Genomic DNA, 19521 nt, shown 5'->3' with positions numbered 1-19521 from the left:
CCACTGGAACTTCATTCTGCTGACTTTGATCAAGCTATGAAGTTTACACAGCTTCCAACTGAAGCCCTTCTGGCCTTATCAGGAATTCTTTACACATTTTCATTACTTCCCATGCAGAATGCTACTATCTGAGCCCTACTTAGGCAGGTTTAGAGAGAGCAAATATCAAATGCTGACAAAACTAGATTGCTTTCCTCTAGTAGAAATCTGGTGATGTTGGTACTGGTCTTTGCAACTCCTCCACTTTGCCTAACTTATCTCCTATTTACTCATCATTCACTTGAACATTTCAACAACACAAAGTGGCTTATCTTTGGACATGGGTAGGCTTTACACATTGTAAAATAAAAAGGCACATCTACTGCATTTTCCTTTTTCAACAAAAGTGCCACTGAGAATTTGAGCAACTGTAATACGGGCAGTTTAAAATCAAAAGAAGTTTCTCAGTATGACAATAATGTTAAAACAGCACAATGAAGTGCCTTAGATCTGAATGACCCTTTCACAAATTGAAGGGCTCCTTCTGTTTGTGGATTGATCTGGGATCCAGTGGAAGCTCATTCTGGAATTTGGGGACAGGGCAGGATTTTTCACCAGCCACTTCTCATGCTACTCTGGAGGGTCCCCTAAGCCCCTGGAGCAGATTTTCAAGAGGGCCAGGGGACACAGGGAAAAGGGATGAAAAATGCTGCCCTGCCTTTCTCTGACAGGATTCACAGGATGCTTCCACCAGCAGCACTGTAGTTGGGATCTAAGCCTATGTGCTTACCCTCAAACCCCAATGCCCAGAAAGCTAAGTTTTGCATATACTGCATATTCCTGTTTCTCATTCAGGGTCCCTCCAAGCAACTGAAACGTTTTTCTCCTAATCTATATGGTCTAAGGTCAAATGTAGCTGAAGAGGTTAAAAGGAAACCACTGACATGCATAATCTCCCTTTGGTGTATCAACTCTGAAAAGACATACATAGCAGATGATTGGGCTTAAATTAAGGACACTTAACGGTAGTAAATTATACTCCTATGCACTGTCCCCCAAAATGCACAAATACATCATCTTTCCACATATGTTAGAACACATGCTCCTGAATTGCCCAAAGGTTAGGCAAGGTGAGACAGCTGCTGTAACAGATACTATTCAGAAAGATTATAAAGTCCTTTTTCCCCCTCTTTCAAAATGATGAGCAAAATACTTTTTAAAACAATGCTTTGAAATAGTTTTCTTACAGCTGGCGTATCAAGCTTCTGCAAGTTTGCTCCCTGGGAACAAGTGCCCTGATCTTTTGGTCAGGCAGGGCTGATGGGAGTTGGAGGCCACCAGGTTCAGGAAGGATGCATAAAACCTTGTATCCCCAGTCCCGAAGTGGGCAAACACTTATCTGTTGTGCTGAACCCTGGCACAAGAAGAAGAGAGATTCACACTGCTTTTGCATGCTTCAAAGCCAAGCATTATAGGAGACTCTTTCCACCTCTCTGTCAAGTGCCTTGGCATACAGAAAGAATTTGGGAGAGGAGGGATCAGTGGCAAGTCAGATCAAGATGTGTGGGCCCCTGCAATTCATACTGTCATAGGCCCAAGATTTAAAAATAATATTAGTGATAACATTATGAAGTAATCAGGCAGTTGAGACACTTACAGGGCATTTGCAGGAAAGGAGCAAGATACAAGTCAAATGGAGAATACTGCTGGATAAAACAAAATTGTTATGAGACTTCAAGCCTGTCCTGCATGCACACTGAGAAGCAAGTCCCATAAAGTTTAAGGGACTCACTCTTGGCTAAATGTGATGGGACTTCAGCCTGTGTATGAAGATGATGAAAAAATTACTGAAGAGTATGAATTTTAAATGAAAACCCAAGTTTACTGATATTCCTTAATTGTTTTGCTTTCTGAGTTTTTTCCTCTTTAAAAAAGTACTTCTTCCTGCTTCTGCACTATAATGATGATATTTACATATGGTTGAATCCAACACAGCCATTGCATGAGCAGAACAATTTCCACTCTCTGTCCTCCCATGCAAAAATTTTGTTGAATACAACCCGTAAGTATAAGATCAGATGGCTGCTGGCAGATATAGACAAATCTGTCACTTACAGGGTAGCCCTGTTTGCACTAGCAGCAGCAAAGATCAGAATGGCCTTCCTGAAATATACCAGCTTGAAAAGCAATGGGGAGCTCATTTGAGTATGCTCCTAATCTAAACAAATGTAGTAAATTCTAATTATTTTCTTTTAAAGTCTCGGGGTTTTACCCATGTTTAATCGGATTGAAACTGAATGTTTTTAAATGTTTTATAAATATGTTCTTTCCTATGTTTTTCATATTGTAATGGCCATTGCCTAAAAACAATAATAAAGTTGTACAACCCATGCAGCCCCCCAAAACAAAACCCTCTTTTTGTTTACTGTCATGCTGAGGATTTCTGTTTTCAGCTCATTTAATTCTCTCTCCTTTTCATAGAATAGTAGAGTTGGAAGGGGCCCACAAGGCCATCAAGTCCAACCCCCTGCTCAATGCAGGAATCCAAATCAAAGCATTCCCGACAGATGGCTGTCCAGCTGCCTCTTGAATGCCTCCAGTGTCGAACAGCCCACTACCTCTCTAGGTAATTGTTCCATTGTCGTATGGCTCTAACAGTTAGGAAGTTTTTCCTGATGTCCAGTCGAAATCTGGCTTCCTGCAACTTGAGCCCATTATTCCGTGTCCTGCACTCTAGGATGATTGAGAAGAGATCCTGGCCCTCCTCTATGTGACCACCTTTCATGTACTTGAAGAGTGCTATCATATCTCCCCTCAGTTTCTCTTCTGCAGGCTAAATGTGCCCAGTTCTTTCAGTCTCTTCTCATAGGGCTTTGTTTCCAGTCCCCTGATCATCCTTGCTGCCCTCCTCTGAACCTCTTGCAGTTTGTCTGCATCCTTCTTGAAGTGCAGAGACCAGAACTGGATGCAGTACTCCAGATGACTAGTGCTGAATAGTGGGGAACTAATACTTCACACGATTTGGAAACTATACTTCTGTTAATGCAGCCTAATATAGCATTTGCCTTTTTTGCAGCCACATTGCACTGTTGGCTCATATTCAGCTTGTGATCAACAACAAATCCAAGATCCTTCTCACATGTCGTACTGCTGAGCCAAGTATCCCCCACCTTATAACTGTGCATTTGGTTTCTTTTTCCTAGGTGTGGAACTTTGCATTTATCCCTGGTGAATTTCATTCTGTTGTTTTCAGCTCAATGCTCCAGCCTATCAAGGTCCCTTTGAATTTTGTTACTGTCTTCCATGGTATTATCTATGCCCCCCAATTTTGTATCATCTGCAAATTTGATAACCATGCTTTGTACCCCCTCATCCAAGTCATTAATAAAAATGTTAAAGAGCACTGGGCCCAGGACCAAGCTTTGTGGTACCCCACTCGTTACTTCCACCCAGTTTGGGAAGGAACCATTGATAAGCACTCTTTGAGTACGATTCTGGAGCCAACTGTGGATTCATCTGATAGTTGTTCCATCCAGCCCACCTTTAGCTAGCTTGCTAATCAGAATATTGTGGGGCACTTTGTCAAAAGCTTTGCTGAAGTCGAGATATATTATGTCACAGCATTCCCACAGTCTACAAGGGAGGTTACCCAATCAAAAAACAAGATTAGTTTGGCAGGATTTGTTCTTCATAAATCCATGCTGGCTCCTAGTAATCACTGCATTGCTTTCAAGGTGCTTACAGATTGACTGTTTTATAATCTGCTCCACAATTTTTCCAGGGATTGATGTTAGGCTGACTGGTCTGTAGTTTCCCGGTTCCTCCTCCTTGCCCTTTTTGAAGATAGGGACAACATTAGCTCTCCTCCAGTCATCCGGCACTTCACCGGTCCTCCATGATTTCACAAAGATAATAGAGCAGTTCTGAGAGTTCTTCAACCAGTTCCTTCAATACTCTAGGATGCAGTTTATCGTGCTCTGCCGATTTGAACTCATTCAAACTGATTAGGTATTCCTTGACCGTTTGTCCATCCATCTCAAGGTCCAATCCTGACCCTTCTACTTCATGTTTCCCAGGAGGGTCATAGACCTTTTTTGGAAAAGACTGAGCCAAAGTAGGAATTGAGCACTTCTGCCTTTTCATTGACATCTGTTATCATTTTGCCATCCTCATTGAGTAGCTGTGTCATCGTTCCTTTTCTCTGTCTTTTACTATGGACATACCTGAAGAAAGCTTTTTTGTTGCTTTTAGCATCCCTCGCTAGCCTCAGCTCATTCTCAGCTTTAGCCTTCCTGACACTTGTATTATAAGGTAATCTAATACAATGGCCGGAATTAAGCCCCTCCTTCCCATAGATCAGGGACAAGCTATAAAAGCTACCCTTCTTTCTATCTCTGCTCCTTTCTGTGTAGAACATTAAAGATTTTCACACTTATCATTAAATCAATACAGGCAGTGTGCATAAACCACCAGCTAGTTAGGAATGCAGTTTTCCCATATAGCTAGCTAAAAAGCTTCAAGGGTATTCTGTGCCTCTCTCAGGGCAAAAGCCACCAATGACTTTCTGTTCTAAAACCATGCCTTGACTTCTCAGCACAATGGAATACAGACACTGATTTCTCCTTCCTTAAACAGAATCTCTGGCTAGAAGAACTGATAACATATACTTTGTGAACAGAATAAGAATCTTAAAGCACATCATGGCTAGACTAGAGCTACTTAGGACCTTAGCTCTAATAGAACTCATTTGAAAGTACAGATCTTTCAGAGTGACAGACAAAATATATCTGGATTATGAGAGTCAATGCCTTTGGTTTCCAACAGTCAGCCATGTGGAAGTTATCCAAGGGGTTTCTAGAAATCTACATACTGGTTCTCTTAAATAAAACCTACTTGCATCAACTTCAGCTTTAAGGCCCTTCAAAAGGACAAGATCTATATAAATTATACAACTCTGGACAAAACATTTGACAGACATCCTTGAGTGGATATTTCTAGCCTTTGCTCTTTAAAGTGTGTTCCTGCAAAAGAATTTTGTATTGGAGGAAGAAGAAAACCATTACAAAAAGAGGAAGAAAAACAACCCTAACCCAAATCTATTATACAAAGTTTATTGAGAATATGTACTCTTCACCTATAAAGAACTTTGAGGAGAAATATGAAATATGCTTGGTAAGCCAACAGGCACGCTTCAAGCTTACTCTGAGCCACCTGTTTGCCTTGAAGATGTACATGCAAACAGATGAAGTCAACACAGCCTGGAAGTTGCATCAGTGTTGGTATTGTGAGGGTTAACTAAAGCTGAAACCTTCTCAACAGATTTAGAACACTCTAGTTTCAAAATTAAATATAGTACCTAAATGCTAGGCATTATGATAGGCAAGGAGTATGTGTGAAGTGGTGGCGGTGGTAGAGAGTCCATATATTCTAAGGATGCCTCGGATTAGATGAGATTTTAAACCTGCTGCAGGATCCCCATTTGTGAGTGCTGGAAAGATGTTCTGCATTGATCACAACCGTGTTCCTTGTAGGGTATCTTTTCTATGTTGTTGTGCACATACTATACAGCCACAACCTGCCTTTGATTGTAGACCTCTATTTGTAGACTATAAAGGGCAATTCTGCTTGAGTAGTGAAATGCTTCATTTCCACATTCAACCTTAACTCACAGATTATGCTAAATGAACAGCAACCAGCTTAAGACCACTTCGGCATGTCACATTCCCACTTATTAACACTAAACTGGAAGTGCAGGAAACAAAAATGAAGGTACAATACAGCATGAAATACCAACTCCTCCTCTTGTATGGGCTGGGCCACTTGCACTCTTCCTGCGATTTTCTTCCATCTGGGTTGCAAAAGACTTGCACAGGAGCACCAACATTGTGATGACAGAATAGGTTAAATAAGCAAACAGTTTTTTGAAAGTTTATCCATGCAAGATGTACACTAAGAAGACATTTCATATCCAAAGATGACGCAGGGAGATTCATCACCAAGGGTAAAGAAAGATCTTGGGACTAGACACCTCTCCTCTTCTTCCCACAAACAAAAACCAGTAATCACAAACTTGTAACAGAGATTTGCAGAATTACTGGCAAAAGCAAAAAATAAATTCCCAACTGTGTTTCCAAGGCAGGCATACAAAGGTCTAGTTAAGAATCCAGAGAGGAAGAGCCCACCCACAAAGATGAGTTACTTTAAATTGCCACTTCCATCATTTGTGAGATGTAAAGATCAAGGTAAAACACAAACCTAAGGAACAAAAAAAGTACATAGCTAACACCAATTACAGTAAAACTCACCCCAACCTTGGCATGGAAAAGAGTTGTATTATCAGACGTTATAGAAACAATTCTGAAATTCAAATTACATCACAACGTCAGGAAGTAATACAAATCAAACCTTTTTATCAGTCAAAAGCAGATTTTTCCATTCTCCAAGGCATCTGATGTTTTGGGGGGAAAGGGATGAGAGAGAAGAACAGAATGAACTTTTCCCCCATAGATTTCAAACTGCTACTTAGGAAGAACAGCACATAGGGATTGGAAATAAGAAAAGGACAGCTTAAGAACACACACCAGTCTAACAGAGTAAAAGTAACGTATCTCAGAGTTGTGCATTTTCTTTAGCATTTATAAAAGCTTCCCAATGCTGGATTAAATCAGAACAGTAGTTAACACAGAAAACTATTCATAAATCCTGGACGTCAAACTGATTCAAGTGCCAATTTCAACATGAAGCTCCACATCCAAGATTCTGCATATTCTATGAAGTCCATAAGGACTCCCTGATCAAGCAGTTTAAAAAATGACATTACCCTAACAGGCATTCCAGATTGGCCTAGAAATAAGGAACGGAACATTTATAGATTAATCAAGGGCAAGACCCTCCTGATTTCAAACGATATATAACCAGGGTTTCACAAACGTGGGTGCAAAATGTGGATGTCACCACTTGCAAGCAAGTTTTTCTTCCTGGCAACTGTATTTGCAGAGGAATATGAAGTGAGAGATTGCTCTGCACTGCCAGAGAATGCTTTATTCCATGCAGTGGTGAAAACCTGTTCGCTGAGTGCCTGCATGGTGAAGAATGTCAGGCTCAAACCACTCAACTATGAAGCTCAGTAGGTGACCTTGGTCCATCTCTCAGTCTAATCTACCTCACAGGGTTGCTAGGAAGATAAGGCAGTGGTGGAGGTGGGTAAAGAACCATGTACACTGTTCTGAACTCCTTGGAGGAAGAGTACGACAAAAATGTAATAAACAATTAAATAAAATTTTGCCTCTTGTCCTCTGGCAAATGTAAAGGACTCAAGAAAATGGAGGGATGAGGCTTTACCATCAGGCTGGAAATGCTCAAGAGATGCTTGTTGCTTCTGAGTAGCTCCAGAACAAAGTGCCAAGTAACAGAATCACCCCACAATCTGCCTGAGTTCCAAAGAACTGCAGGAAGGGAAAGGCTGTTTTTCCACTCTGCATTATGTTTTGAACAGTTAACAGTAGGTACACACTTTCTGCTTTTGACCATCCCCAAAGACGGTTAAAGAAATGGTATGAAGAGAGCAAGCCCTTATCCTCTAGGCTTGCCACAACCTTAAAGTGGCATTGCCATCTGATGAACAGACTGGAAACCAGTGAGTTTATTTGCACACCAAAAGCACAAGCATGGTGCAGCAGGGCTACAGTGTTTGGCTTTTAGAGGTTGAAAAGGCAAAGCGACACACTGCAAGAAAAACAACACTGCCACTGAAAGCAGCTGATGTGTGGTTTCCACCACCATCACAATAAATTAAGTATGGCATAAAATAAGTTCTAACATAATTACTCCATGATGTGGAGCAGTATGCAAAGAAGAGACAGAAACATAATGTGGTAATGACAGAAGGTCAGTTGTGTTACACTGGGCTGTGTGTGAATTTGAAATAGGGCTCCTGGTTCTAGCAGAGCTTCCCCCATGTTTTTGGTAACTTTTACTTGCACCCTCAGGCTCAGCTGTGAAGCCCATTCGCAGGGTTGATAAAAATCAATTATTTGTTGTTTTTAAATTAAAAAATAAGAAATTTTAAATTTAAATCTTTTTTTATTTAAATTAATTTCAAAGTTTTCCTAAAACAATTAGTAAAAAAAGAGCCTAGGTCAAAGATATCATCATGAATACTAATTATACAACTTCTAATTATATGCTATGTTAACAGCAGTTAATGGAAATAACCTCATTAGTCCTATTCTGCAGGTGGTGTACGTGAAGCACATACTCTCTTGCTCTCTCTAGGCCTTGCCCCTCTCTAAGTGCAAAGATAAAGAAGGTCAATGGATAGAGAATTTAGGGAGACAGGAGTAGATCTGAACGAGGAGGAGTCTGGATACAATTGCAAGGGATATGGAATGGGAACAGAAAGTGAGACTGTAAAAGTGAACACAGCATATTCATGCAGTCCTGACTCCTGAGGAAACTTCTGCTGCATGTATCTTCCACTGTAAAAGGGAAATACCTAACATGGCAGCAGCTGGTCATAAAAGAGACCCCATATGGGAATATTTTCTTTCTGTACCTGCTGTGAGTAAAACAGGCATGCGTGCAAAAGGTAAACAGTGCAACAAAGAAATGCAAGGTCTGGTTGCCCAAATGAAGCAGCATTATTATGAGAAGTGCTCCTTCTTTGAAACTAATGAAGCAAGTGTGTCTGAACATCCAGGATCTTCAGGTTAGTAAATATTCTTTTTGTCATTTTGGTTTTCTTAAGGACTGCCTTGGCCATAGCTTTTGAGTAGTTTTCTCAACAAACTAACCAGAAGAATAAACAGCCTTAGTACCATTTAAAAGCCTTTTTGGTAGTGGTGATTCTAGCACATCATGACAAAAATATCATGGTTAATTGAACAGTTGGAGCTGGTTCCTCTCCTGTATGACTTCACAAGTTTATTCTGCGTTAGTATTAAAATGACCAAATTATCATCCCATTTTTTGATGAAAATTAATCTGAGAACAATTTAGAATAATTGCTTAGTGTGTACCTACCTTTTTAATCTCAGTAGGCTGAAAGCAAAAAGTAAGGTAATTACAACCTCCGTCGTAAAACTTCAATATGCCGATGATAATGTAGTCTCCGCACATTCAGAGGAAGATCTTCAAACTATCCTAAATGTCTTCGCAGAAGCATATGAAAAGCTTGGCCTCTTGCTTAACATCAAAAAAAACCAAAGTGCTTCATCAGCAAGTGCGAACCAATCCCTCTGTAGCACCATCAATCAAGCTTAATGGTGCAACGCTGGAGAATGTTGATCACTTTTCTTATCTTGGCAGCCATCTCTCTGTAAAAGCTTACATCAACACTGAAATTCAGCATCATCTGAGCTCTGCGAGTGCCGCATTCTCCCAAATGAAGCGTAGAGTATTCGAGCATCGGGATATTCGCAGGGAGAAAAAAATGCTTATTTACAAAGCCATTGTACTACCTACCTTACTGTACACCTGTGAAACATGAACCATCTATAAACACCACTCCCAACTTCTTGAAAGATTCCACCTATGCTGCCTCCGGAAAATTCTGCAAATTACTTGGGAAGGTAGGCAAACTAATGTTAGCATATCGGAAGAAGTAAAGACCACCAGTGTTGAAACAATGATCTTCCAACATCAACTTCGCTGGACCAGCCATGTTGTTCGAATGTCTTCCAAAGCAGCTACTTTACTCTCAACTTAAGGATGGAAAACAGAATAACGGTGGACAGCAAAAGAGGTTTAAAGATGTTCTCAAAGCTAATCTAAAAAAATGTAACATGAGCATCGAGAACTGGGAAGCCTTGGCCCATGAGCGTCCCAATTGGAGGTCGGCCATTATCAAAGGTGCTATGGACATTGAAGAAGCATGAGTACAGGGCGAAAGGGACAAACAAGCTAAGCGGAAGGGGCATCAAGCAAATCCTCATCATGACCATTTTCCATCTGGAAACTTATGTCCTCACTGTGGGAGGCTGTGTGGATCCAGAATTGGCCTCCACAGTCACTTATGGACCCACAGTTAAAGACCTTACCCCGGAAGACAATCTTACTCAGCCACGAGTGATCGCCAATGAATGAATGACCTATCTTCTAATGAAACCTACATCTCTGAATATGTATTGTATTAATCAATTATGTACTTCTACTAAAAAATGATGATTAAATAGAATCTTCACTAGTGATTTATACTGTGTCCTTCAGAGAACAAATTTAAATTATGATTTAAATAAAATTAACCCTGCCTATCGCAAAGTCTAAACATCACTTTTTCCCCTGTAACCTACTTCATAGGTCTGTTGCCAAAGGATAACATCCCACTGTGGAATCCTTCAAGGAAGAGCAGGATATTGCAAGATTAGCAATAAACAATTGTTAGAATATTTTCTTAGCCTCTATGACAACTACTGCCATCCTGAATAAATACGTCTTTCTCCCAAATTGCAGTAATTAGTATTCTAGCTAAGGCTGCAACTCCATGCAAGCTGACACAGGAGCAAGTCCCATCAGACTCCATGGGATTTATTTCTGAGTAAACATGGACAGGATCAGGGTGTTGCATAGCTGACTGCAGGGGTCTGTATGGAGTTCCGTAAGTGCCACTTCTTAACTAAACAGAGAGAACATCTTTATATAAAACACACACTTACAAAGGACACTGGTCTGCAAAACTGTTAGCTTCTCACAGAGTAGAGTTCTCACAATTACTTGCTCTTGAATCAGGACTTATAAGCATGAGGACACCCAAGAACTGCTAATCAATCAGCAATTACTTTATCCCCTCTGACAAAAAAATTAAAAACCACCAAAGGGCAAGAGGCAACATGCTATTTTTTTTATGAAGTAAGATCTCACCTGTTTGTAACTGCTCTATTGGAATAAAACACATACATTGTAAATGTAAGTACTGCAATTACTTCAAGAAGAAAGACAAGAATGACATATTTAAGGCTCTGGAGGGTCCCATGCATTTTATAACCCTGTTTTTACAGGATTCCAAAATGTGCAGGGAGTCTCCATAGAAGCAGAAGCCTCCAGCTTCACACAGTAACTCTCCAACTTGTAGAGGGCAACTAAAATGATGACATGGGCGTGGAGCTACCACACTCATTCCTATGGGCCTCACTCAAGTAGTTGCTTGACCTGGCAACAGACCGCCTGAATAGGGCTACTAAGAATGCATCATCATAAAAGAACTTAAGATTTCTACATGACAAACAGTTACAAGCTGTACATATCGAGGTCTAGATCTGATCCTCTTACACTAGGAATCAGTAACTTTGAATATGAAGCAGATACCCTTTTAAATTGATGCAGTTGCACTGAAATACTTTTACAATCAATATTACCCATAGCAACAAACTACTCTTAGATTTCACTGACACTGGCAGAAGCACGAGCTTGACAAATCAGAGGTGTCAACATACAGTAAGAATTTTACTTCCCATTTCCTATAAAACTATAAAGTATTTCTTTTGAGATATAGTAACACAAAGTTTGTCAATGAATCATCTGTGTAACTGATTATATAAGGGCCAATGGTATTTTTTGTTATTTTGTATTGCTTTGTAAGTCCACTCAAACATAAAATTGGGTGTGTGATACATAAATATTAGATCTATGTTACAGTACATAACCATTTTTTTTGCAGCAACTAGCTATGCAGAACTTATCTTGGGATATAGCATGAGACTCCTGTGCCCAACAACTGCAATCCTAAACACACTTCATGTGCAATCGAATCCTACACAGGTTTACTTAGCAGTCTCATGGAGCTTACTCCCAAGCCAGTATGATATAGTGGTTGGAGTTCAGGACTAGAACCAGCCATGAAGCTGAACCTTGGGACAGTCATTTTCTCTTGACCTAAGTTACCTTGTGCTGTGAGGATATGATGGGGAAGACCATATAGTGACTTCAGTCCCTTGAAAGAAGGTGGGATATAATTTAATAAAATAGATAAAAGGGTATAGGGTAGCACCTTTACTGAACACTTATGTAGATTTGAGGTGAAAAATCTGATAGTCTGACCCTATGCAGCTCTCCCTCCCCGCCCCCAGCACCTCCCAGAAATCAAACCAAGAATTGCTAATGATGAGATGCTTTGGGGCATGAATGGGAAATATATAGCCCTCCAGAAGTTGGAGTGCAACTTGCATCAGCCCCATCCAGTGCCGTCAATGCTGCTAATGGGAATTATAGTCCAACATTTGGAGAGCTACAAGTCCTCCTTCCCTATGACAGAAACACAAAACCACTTCAGCTCTGGACCTGCAGCATGGAATAGGATAAAATCTTTAAGAGGACCAGTACAATTTGTGTAACTGCATTTTAGGTGGCGAGACCTGCTTGCATCCATGGCAGCAAACAACTGAATACATAAATAAAATTCAACAGCACTGAATAGAACATTTAAATCATTTACTGCAAATTTAACTAGCTATGGGGAATAAGAAATTACTCAACAAATTTCTCAAAGAAAAAAACTTTAAAAATAATTATTTATATCTAGCTCTTCTACTTAAAAGCATCCAAAGTAGCATACAGGATAACCATTTTTAGACATCTATTTCTGACTGTGGGATTAATTAAGCCTTGTATTCTTAAAATAGGAAATAAACAAAGGAAAATACCTGCCAGACCTCCAAATTTCACACCACAAACACCATTATTTTTAAACAGCCATTCTTAAGAATTGCACTTTGAATCATTCCATTTAAAGAGCACATTTATCTGCAGCGAAGCCCATTTAAGCACAGCCCTGGTTCTGGCCAAACATTGTGTGCTGCCTCTGTTCACACACAGAGCATTTGGGGACAAAAAGCATTAGTGTAAGAACAGAATGATTAAAACAGGATACAAAGGACTGGTTGCAGTGCAAGCAGTGGCATTACAGGGGACCTCCAAGGTCTCTTGTCGCCATCCCCTCCATGGCAATCACCCAATTTTACCCTGATGACCTCCAATAACCTCTTCAGGGGTTTTTACAACTGCCTTGTCTCCTAACAAACTGGCTAGCCTGGCAGCTGCTATTTCCTCCAGATGCTTCTCGGCATGTGGAAGGAAAGGGAGGCTGTCCTTTGCTGCTAGCAGACTTTTCTACCAACCAGATGCTCAAGAACTCTGTGCCCACATTGACAAGGAAAAAAAGCAAAGACATCCATCTATTTATGCGCACACTCTCAGTCACTGAAGCTTTCCTTGCCTTTCATTCCTAGACATTTGAGCAGAAGCGAATTACAGCCACCAGCGTGCAAATGCTTCAAAGAGACCAGGATGGAACTAAAGCGATCCATGGTAATGAGTGGGTTGAAAGAGAGACTGAAGAGCGCTTAGGGAAGAGATATAATCTTGACTGCAGAAGATCAAGGGGACAGGAAAACCAGTCTGTCTACCCATAAGGTAGCAAAGACCATCATGGAAGCCCTGTAGAAGCAGGGATGAGTAAATACAGCCATATACGTTGCAGTGGTGACTTTCCATCTGAGCCGACACTTGTTTCCTAAGAAGTCCCTTTGAAGTTTCCTATGGAGTTCACTGGAGCTCAACCTCCAAGTTAAACGTGCATTAACAAATCTTCATGTTTCTCCAGAAGCATAAGGCTACAATTCTAAACACAATGGCTTGGGTAGGAATAGGCCCCCATTCCTTTTCGATTGAAAATTGGAATAGATGGGGAGGATATGTAAGCTCGCTTATGACTGTCTGTGCTTAACCAGCTGCAACCTTAAACACAGAGAAGTTTTGCATAAGCCCTAACTGAACAGCGTAGGGCTTACTTCCGAGCAGGCAAGGATAGACAGCTCTGAACTGGAACTAGCTACGCTAGCCGCGCAGTCCTAACCATGTCCAATCAGTCCTATGGAATTCCACGGAACTTACTCCCACATGGGGTTAGGACTGCAAACTCAATTGACTTAGTACCTCTACCAGCTCCCCTCCTTGTCATAGTAGGAAGAGCAAAATACCGGGAATGAAAGGTATGTAAAAAGGACCCAAACACTCTGCAACCACCACCACCACCCTTTAAAAGTAGGAGGAATCGCATCATCCTGGAGGGAAAAGGAGCCTTTAGCGGAAGAGGTGGCGGCTGCTGCTGCTGCCCAAGCGTTACCAGAGAAAAGGAGGAGGAGGAACCAAAAGATGCCCCGCCCAGCGAGCAGCCTTCATTCTCTTCCCCCCCCTTCTCCCAGGTCAACGAGGGAAGGGGAGGGAAAAGGGGGCGGAGCCAGAATACACCGTGGAGAGAACGCGGGGAGGAGGGAAGGTATTTAGAGCCGGCGAGGCAGGGGAGGGGAGAGAAACACACCGAGGGGGCGGCGCCTAGCAGCCAGAGTGGCCTGGGATTGGCAGCGCGGGAAGAGGAAGCCGTCTTTGCCTTCGTGCCTGAGACAGAACGAGCCGCTTTTACCCGTTTCCCCCTTCCCCGCCCCCCGGCGCTTCAACTGCCGGAGCACGCGCCACACACACAAATACACACCATAGAGGCCACGCCCCCTTTACACTGCGCGCGCACCGCCAGCCCGCCTCGGGTCTTGTCAGCGCGTGCGCGCGCCCAGCCGCTCGCGCCTTCTCTCCTCACCTCAGCGCCGCCACCGCCTCCTGTTCCTCAGGTGTCCGTCTCCCACTCAGGACCAAAGCGATGGTAGATGCGGTAGCGACCGGCGGGTACCGCGAGAGAGCCTCTCCCCGCGCCCCCTCCTCCTTTTCCGGGCGGTGGGGCTGAGCGCCTCAGGAGATGTCTACCCACCACGGCCGTGAGAGAAGTCGTGGCGCCGCTTGAGGCGGCAACGGCGGAAGGGAAAGTGGAGGAATAGACTACAGACCAACCGCCTCAGGACGGCCGCCGCCGCCGAGCACTGCCCGCTTCTCTGTTCCCTGGGAAATCCCGCCTCTCCCCTGCTCCGGGGAGGTCTGCCGCACAGCTATTGGGCACTGGCGCCGCCGCTCAACCCCTTCTCCAATCACCGAGCGGAGCTGGCCCGCTTCTGCTGGCCCTATTGGGCGACAGCTCCCAGGAAGGGGATGCGAAAGGAGGGTTGCGAGGGGGAGAAAGGGGAGGAGAGAGAGACCTAAAAGAGGGAAAAAAATGTCCGTATGGTTATCAAAGGCCCACCCTTCCTACTTCCTCATTGGACGATGCAACACAGGAACCAGCTAATCTTTGGCGGGGGAGACTGTCGCTCTAGGAGGAGGGGAAAGCTCCGCCTACCGCACACTCTCGCTCTCTTCTAGGCCCCGCCCCACTCACTGGCCGAGAGGCCCCGCCCCTCCTCCGGGGAGCCCTTTTGTGGAATGTTTACATCGACTCTCGCGCCGGCCCAGCGCCGCTGCCCTTGCAAAAGGCGCCGAGCGCCCGAACAACGTGGCGCGCTCTAAACGCCGAGCGCCGCTCTTGTTGTCGCGGCTGCTGGGTTGCACGAATAGTAACGCAAACGCGTCCGTGCAACACGCTGGAGCAACGCGATCTGAGGCGCGCAGCTGACGCCGCAGCCGCCTAGCTTGCGAGGCACAACACCGCCTCCTCGCTCCCGGAAGTTCGCTAAAGTGAACTGAGGCCCTAAGCGGGAGCGTGGTTTAGGGACAGGGAGGAAAGGGGCAACAGGTTTCAAGAGCAACAATACGATACAAGTGCTAGGCAGGAATTTCCGCAATAAACGTTCGCCAGGTGAAATTCCTGAAAATACCGCTATATTGTTGCACAGAAGGTCAAACGAGTTAGGAATACAGCGGCCTGTTTTTAAAATTAGCACGGCGATCTACCATATACAACAGAAGTCTACATCACAGAATATTTATAACACACACGTTTTTACTTAAGTCCCACTGTATTCTGCTGGGGGATGAGATTGCAGCCATACAAGTTTCCAGCCTCTGACAAAACAAAAGGTCGACTGAGGTTGCAATCCCAGACATTCTTACCTAGGAGTGTCGCACATAAACATACAAAGGTTGTAATTGCCTGTTTAAGTAAATCACAGAATTTAAACTTAACACAGTTTGATATCCTGAGAGAAGAATACTCTTCTTTCCAGTTAGGATTTCTTGGCTTTTTATTGTTACAGACAATGCCAGAAAATAGTGAAAACTAAAATATTCAAGACACCCTGGCATCAGCATCAGAGCCAGTATCCAAGCAATTGGCCCAAACCAGGTATTAAACCAATCACACATGATCACTTGGGCAATATGCTGCGGTATATAGAAATTCAGTCCCCACAATGATCATTTTATATCTTCTGCAGTCAAAAAACAAACTACTCTGCTTATTCTGTTCACTTCTTAATAGGAAGATTGGGGGATCACATTTTCTAATAAAACATTTTGAAGTACAGTAAAAGGACAACTCAGCCGTTCAAACACATAAATACATTTTAAGTAATATACATGCATCTTGTTTGCAAATTCACATGGGGGTTCTTTTACATAGTTTTACAACTCACTTGTTTATGTACATGATGGGAGTTTTCCATACCCTATGAACCTGCTCTGGGAATTTTCAGTCTGAGAAAACCCTTAGCTCTTACATCAGCTTTGTTTACACCCAGAGGTAAAATCCCCAACCCTAAACCCACTTGCATGTACACTTACAACTGAACATCTAATTTAAAGAGTAACAACATGGTCAATGTGCCTCTCAAAAGGCAATGATGTACGTGGTCTCGAGTTACAATTCTGCTTAAATGCAACATAACACGTCATAATCAGTTTCAGACCCACACCCTAAATATCAGGTAGTGCAAATCTGTAGGTTTTTTATATCAAAAGGAATAAGCCTGGAAGGCAAATTTCCTTCCAGTACAGAGAACCAGATGGCGATTGAGCCAAATCTTGAGGTAGATGAAAATTTGATTTTTAAAGAGAGAAACAGGAAATATTTGAAAACATCCAATACCCTTTTCAATGTATTATGTACATGTTCGATTTTATTGTAAGCCGCCCTGAGTGCCCTATTACAGGGTAGAAGGGCAGCATAGAAATATTTGAAATAAAAATAAATACATAAATACATAAATAAATAGGATTCAAAACTACTATAAAATGTTTTTATCGTTAAAAAAAATAAAACCTCAGAAATGAAACTGAGTTGGGAGGGAGCATGGGCTTTAAAACCTGGCACTTGAGCTTGCTTTTTTCTGTGTGTGCATTGTCTTTGTAAGCTTGAGGGCAGGAACTGTCTTTGCAAACTACTATGGGATCCTTCACAGCTAAAGAGCAGGCTAAAAAAGCTTTAAATAAATAAGAGCACTATAGTATTTTCTGATGGGACGCAATGTGATCAGTCTTGCTGAAGCTAAATAGGTCTGCCTTGGTGAGCAGCCCCCTGGGAACCCTCTCTCCATTGCCGTCAGATTGCTGGAGGACAGTTTGGATATAAATCCGCTCAAATCTTATTATTGCTGTAATCACCCAGAGAGCTTCAGCTATGGAGCAGTATCTAAATATAATAAATAAATAAATAAATAAATAAATCTTAGTCTAGCCTACCTTGCAGGGTTGTCATAAGACTAAAACACATCTGCAAGCTTTTTGGAAGCAAGGTAGAATGCAAAGAGGGCAAAGTGGGACAGCAGTTAAGAGTATTGAATTAGTCCCTGGGGAAATCCAGGTTCAAATCCTCACAGCTATGAAGCTCAGTGGGTGACCTTGGGGCCACTCGCTGTCTTTCAACCAAACCTCATGTTGTGAGGATAACAGTGGGTGGTTGGGGGAGAAGGATACATCTCACCCATTGTGCTGATTCATATGGAAGAGTGTACATCACGTAAAAGAGATAAATGATCCAGAGTGAGAATGTGTGCCCCTATAATGCACCCCAAAATCTCTGCAAGGAGTTCAGCAGGCAAAGGGCTCCCTAAGGGCACGAAGTTTGAAAGTCACTGCCTTAAACCAATGATTTCCCAATTGGGAACTTTACAGATGGGGGTATAAAAGTTTTCTGATGCTGCCAGTGGCACAATAATATACCCACTACTGGACAGGCAAATGTGTGCAAAAAAGTATCAAAAGATTGTCTCTCACAAAAGAGAAAGTGTCTGATACTCCCATGGATTTCTGCCTAGGAACCACTGGTGTCAATCTGATCCAGGCAACAACACTATAGATACACACACCAAAAAAATAATTGCACAGGTGTAGCAAACTGCAAGATTCCGGGCCCATACACACCCCTCACAACCAACAACAACAATGGCAGGATGAATATAACCCCACTTTTGCTATGTGGCTCAGCTTCCCAGTTTTAATGCAGCCTCTTGCCCATTTAATTTACACACACATCTGCATTGCATTTGTGTTGAGATTGTTTTCAAGATGTTTTGTTTGGAAGATTTTAAAGTATTTTTTAGTGATTTATCACTCGTTTGCCATCCTGGGCTCTTTTTGGGAGGAAGGGCAGGATATAAATGGAATAACAACACATACATACATGTGCGCACACACCACAGATATAAAGAAAGCCTATCTGCATGATCCAGACCGGAAAAATAGAACCATCTTGGAGTGACAGAATCCACAGAACAATGGGAAGAGATGGTATTAAGGCAGCCTCCAAGTTGGACTGTTGGTTCAACTAGCTAAGTATTGCCCACAGTGCCTGGCAGCATTCTCCAGGGTTTCAGCTTTTCAGCCTTTCCCAGCCCTACCTGCAGACACCAGGGATTGAACTTGGGACCTTTGGCATGCAAAAGCAATTGCTCTGCCACTGAGTGAAGGCCCTTCCCCATTGCATGCTCCCAAATAAATTATTTTAAAATTGGATCTGGAAGGGGCTTAATGTTGTCATCTTAGGGAGAAGTCTCTCCCTCCCATTAATTCATGTTCGATCCTTGGGGTTGTAACCAACGCTAGTCCTATTCAGAGTAGGCCCACTGAAACAAATGAACATGAGTACTTAGGTTTATTAATTTCAGTGGTTGTACTCTGAATACAATCAGCACTGGATACAAACCTTGATCTGTGGTAGGGTATCTGTAGATTCACAAGCAAGACCTGTCCACCCCACTGTAGCCTTGTGTTGTTCACATCAGACATAAATGCATAAGCTTACTCATTCTCCAAATGTGGATCCTTATGTAGCCAAAACAGCACCATCCATACACACAAGGAGGAGGTATTAACAAGCTTGGGGGACCCAAAGATTTGCAGACATGTATAGAATTATATTGGGGGGCAAGCTAAAAGGAGGGGGCAAACCTCCAAATTTAATGAGCATGCTCAGTAGCAATGGAAAGTCAGATAATTGTTGAGAGGGGGGAATGGAATATCCTGAAAAAAAGCATGGCTGGCTGGAACATTTAATATAAGTACTGCATACTACAAAATTTTGTTGCAGGTTCTTCCTTTTTTTTAAAGGAGGTAGTTCTATACTCACCCCACCTCTTCCACCCACCTCTCCTTAGAAGCTATATATTAAACTTTTTCACTCCTTCAACAATGATATCCAGGCCACGTTGCAGAGAAGTGACACAGTATCATCAAGTTAATTACAGCATAAATGAGAACAGGCTGCTCCTTGGATTTCAGATGCAAGTGACTTTC

At 42.5% G+C, this 19521-nt stretch overlaps 1 protein-coding gene across 5 annotated transcripts in view; it reads right to left on the bottom strand.

Moving 5' to 3' along the window:
• SIN3A (SIN3 transcription regulator family member A) overlaps nucleotides 1–19521 on the bottom strand; it is an 83621-nt gene that overhangs the window by 57645 nt on the left and 6455 nt on the right. For 2 of the 5 annotated variants that reach the window (XM_061594800.1, XM_061594801.1), the window contains exon 1: nucleotides 14564–15049. The exons of 2 other annotated variants lie outside the window; for them this stretch is intronic. The gene's annotated coding sequence lies outside the window, so the exon portion shown is untranslated. Of the gene's footprint in view, nucleotides 1–14563; nucleotides 15050–19521 lie in introns of those variants that run through there. One more of the 5 variants, XM_061594804.1, reaches the window with a different exon arrangement.

Source organism: Rhineura floridana, chromosome 14 (assembly GCF_030035675.1).
Source record: "Rhineura floridana isolate rRhiFlo1 chromosome 14, rRhiFlo1.hap2, whole genome shotgun sequence".
NCBI classification, from domain to species: domain Eukaryota; kingdom Metazoa; phylum Chordata; class Lepidosauria; order Squamata; family Rhineuridae; genus Rhineura; species Rhineura floridana.
The sequence above is the reverse complement of the archived record's forward strand: the minus strand, read 5'-3'. Positions and strand labels throughout refer to the sequence as shown.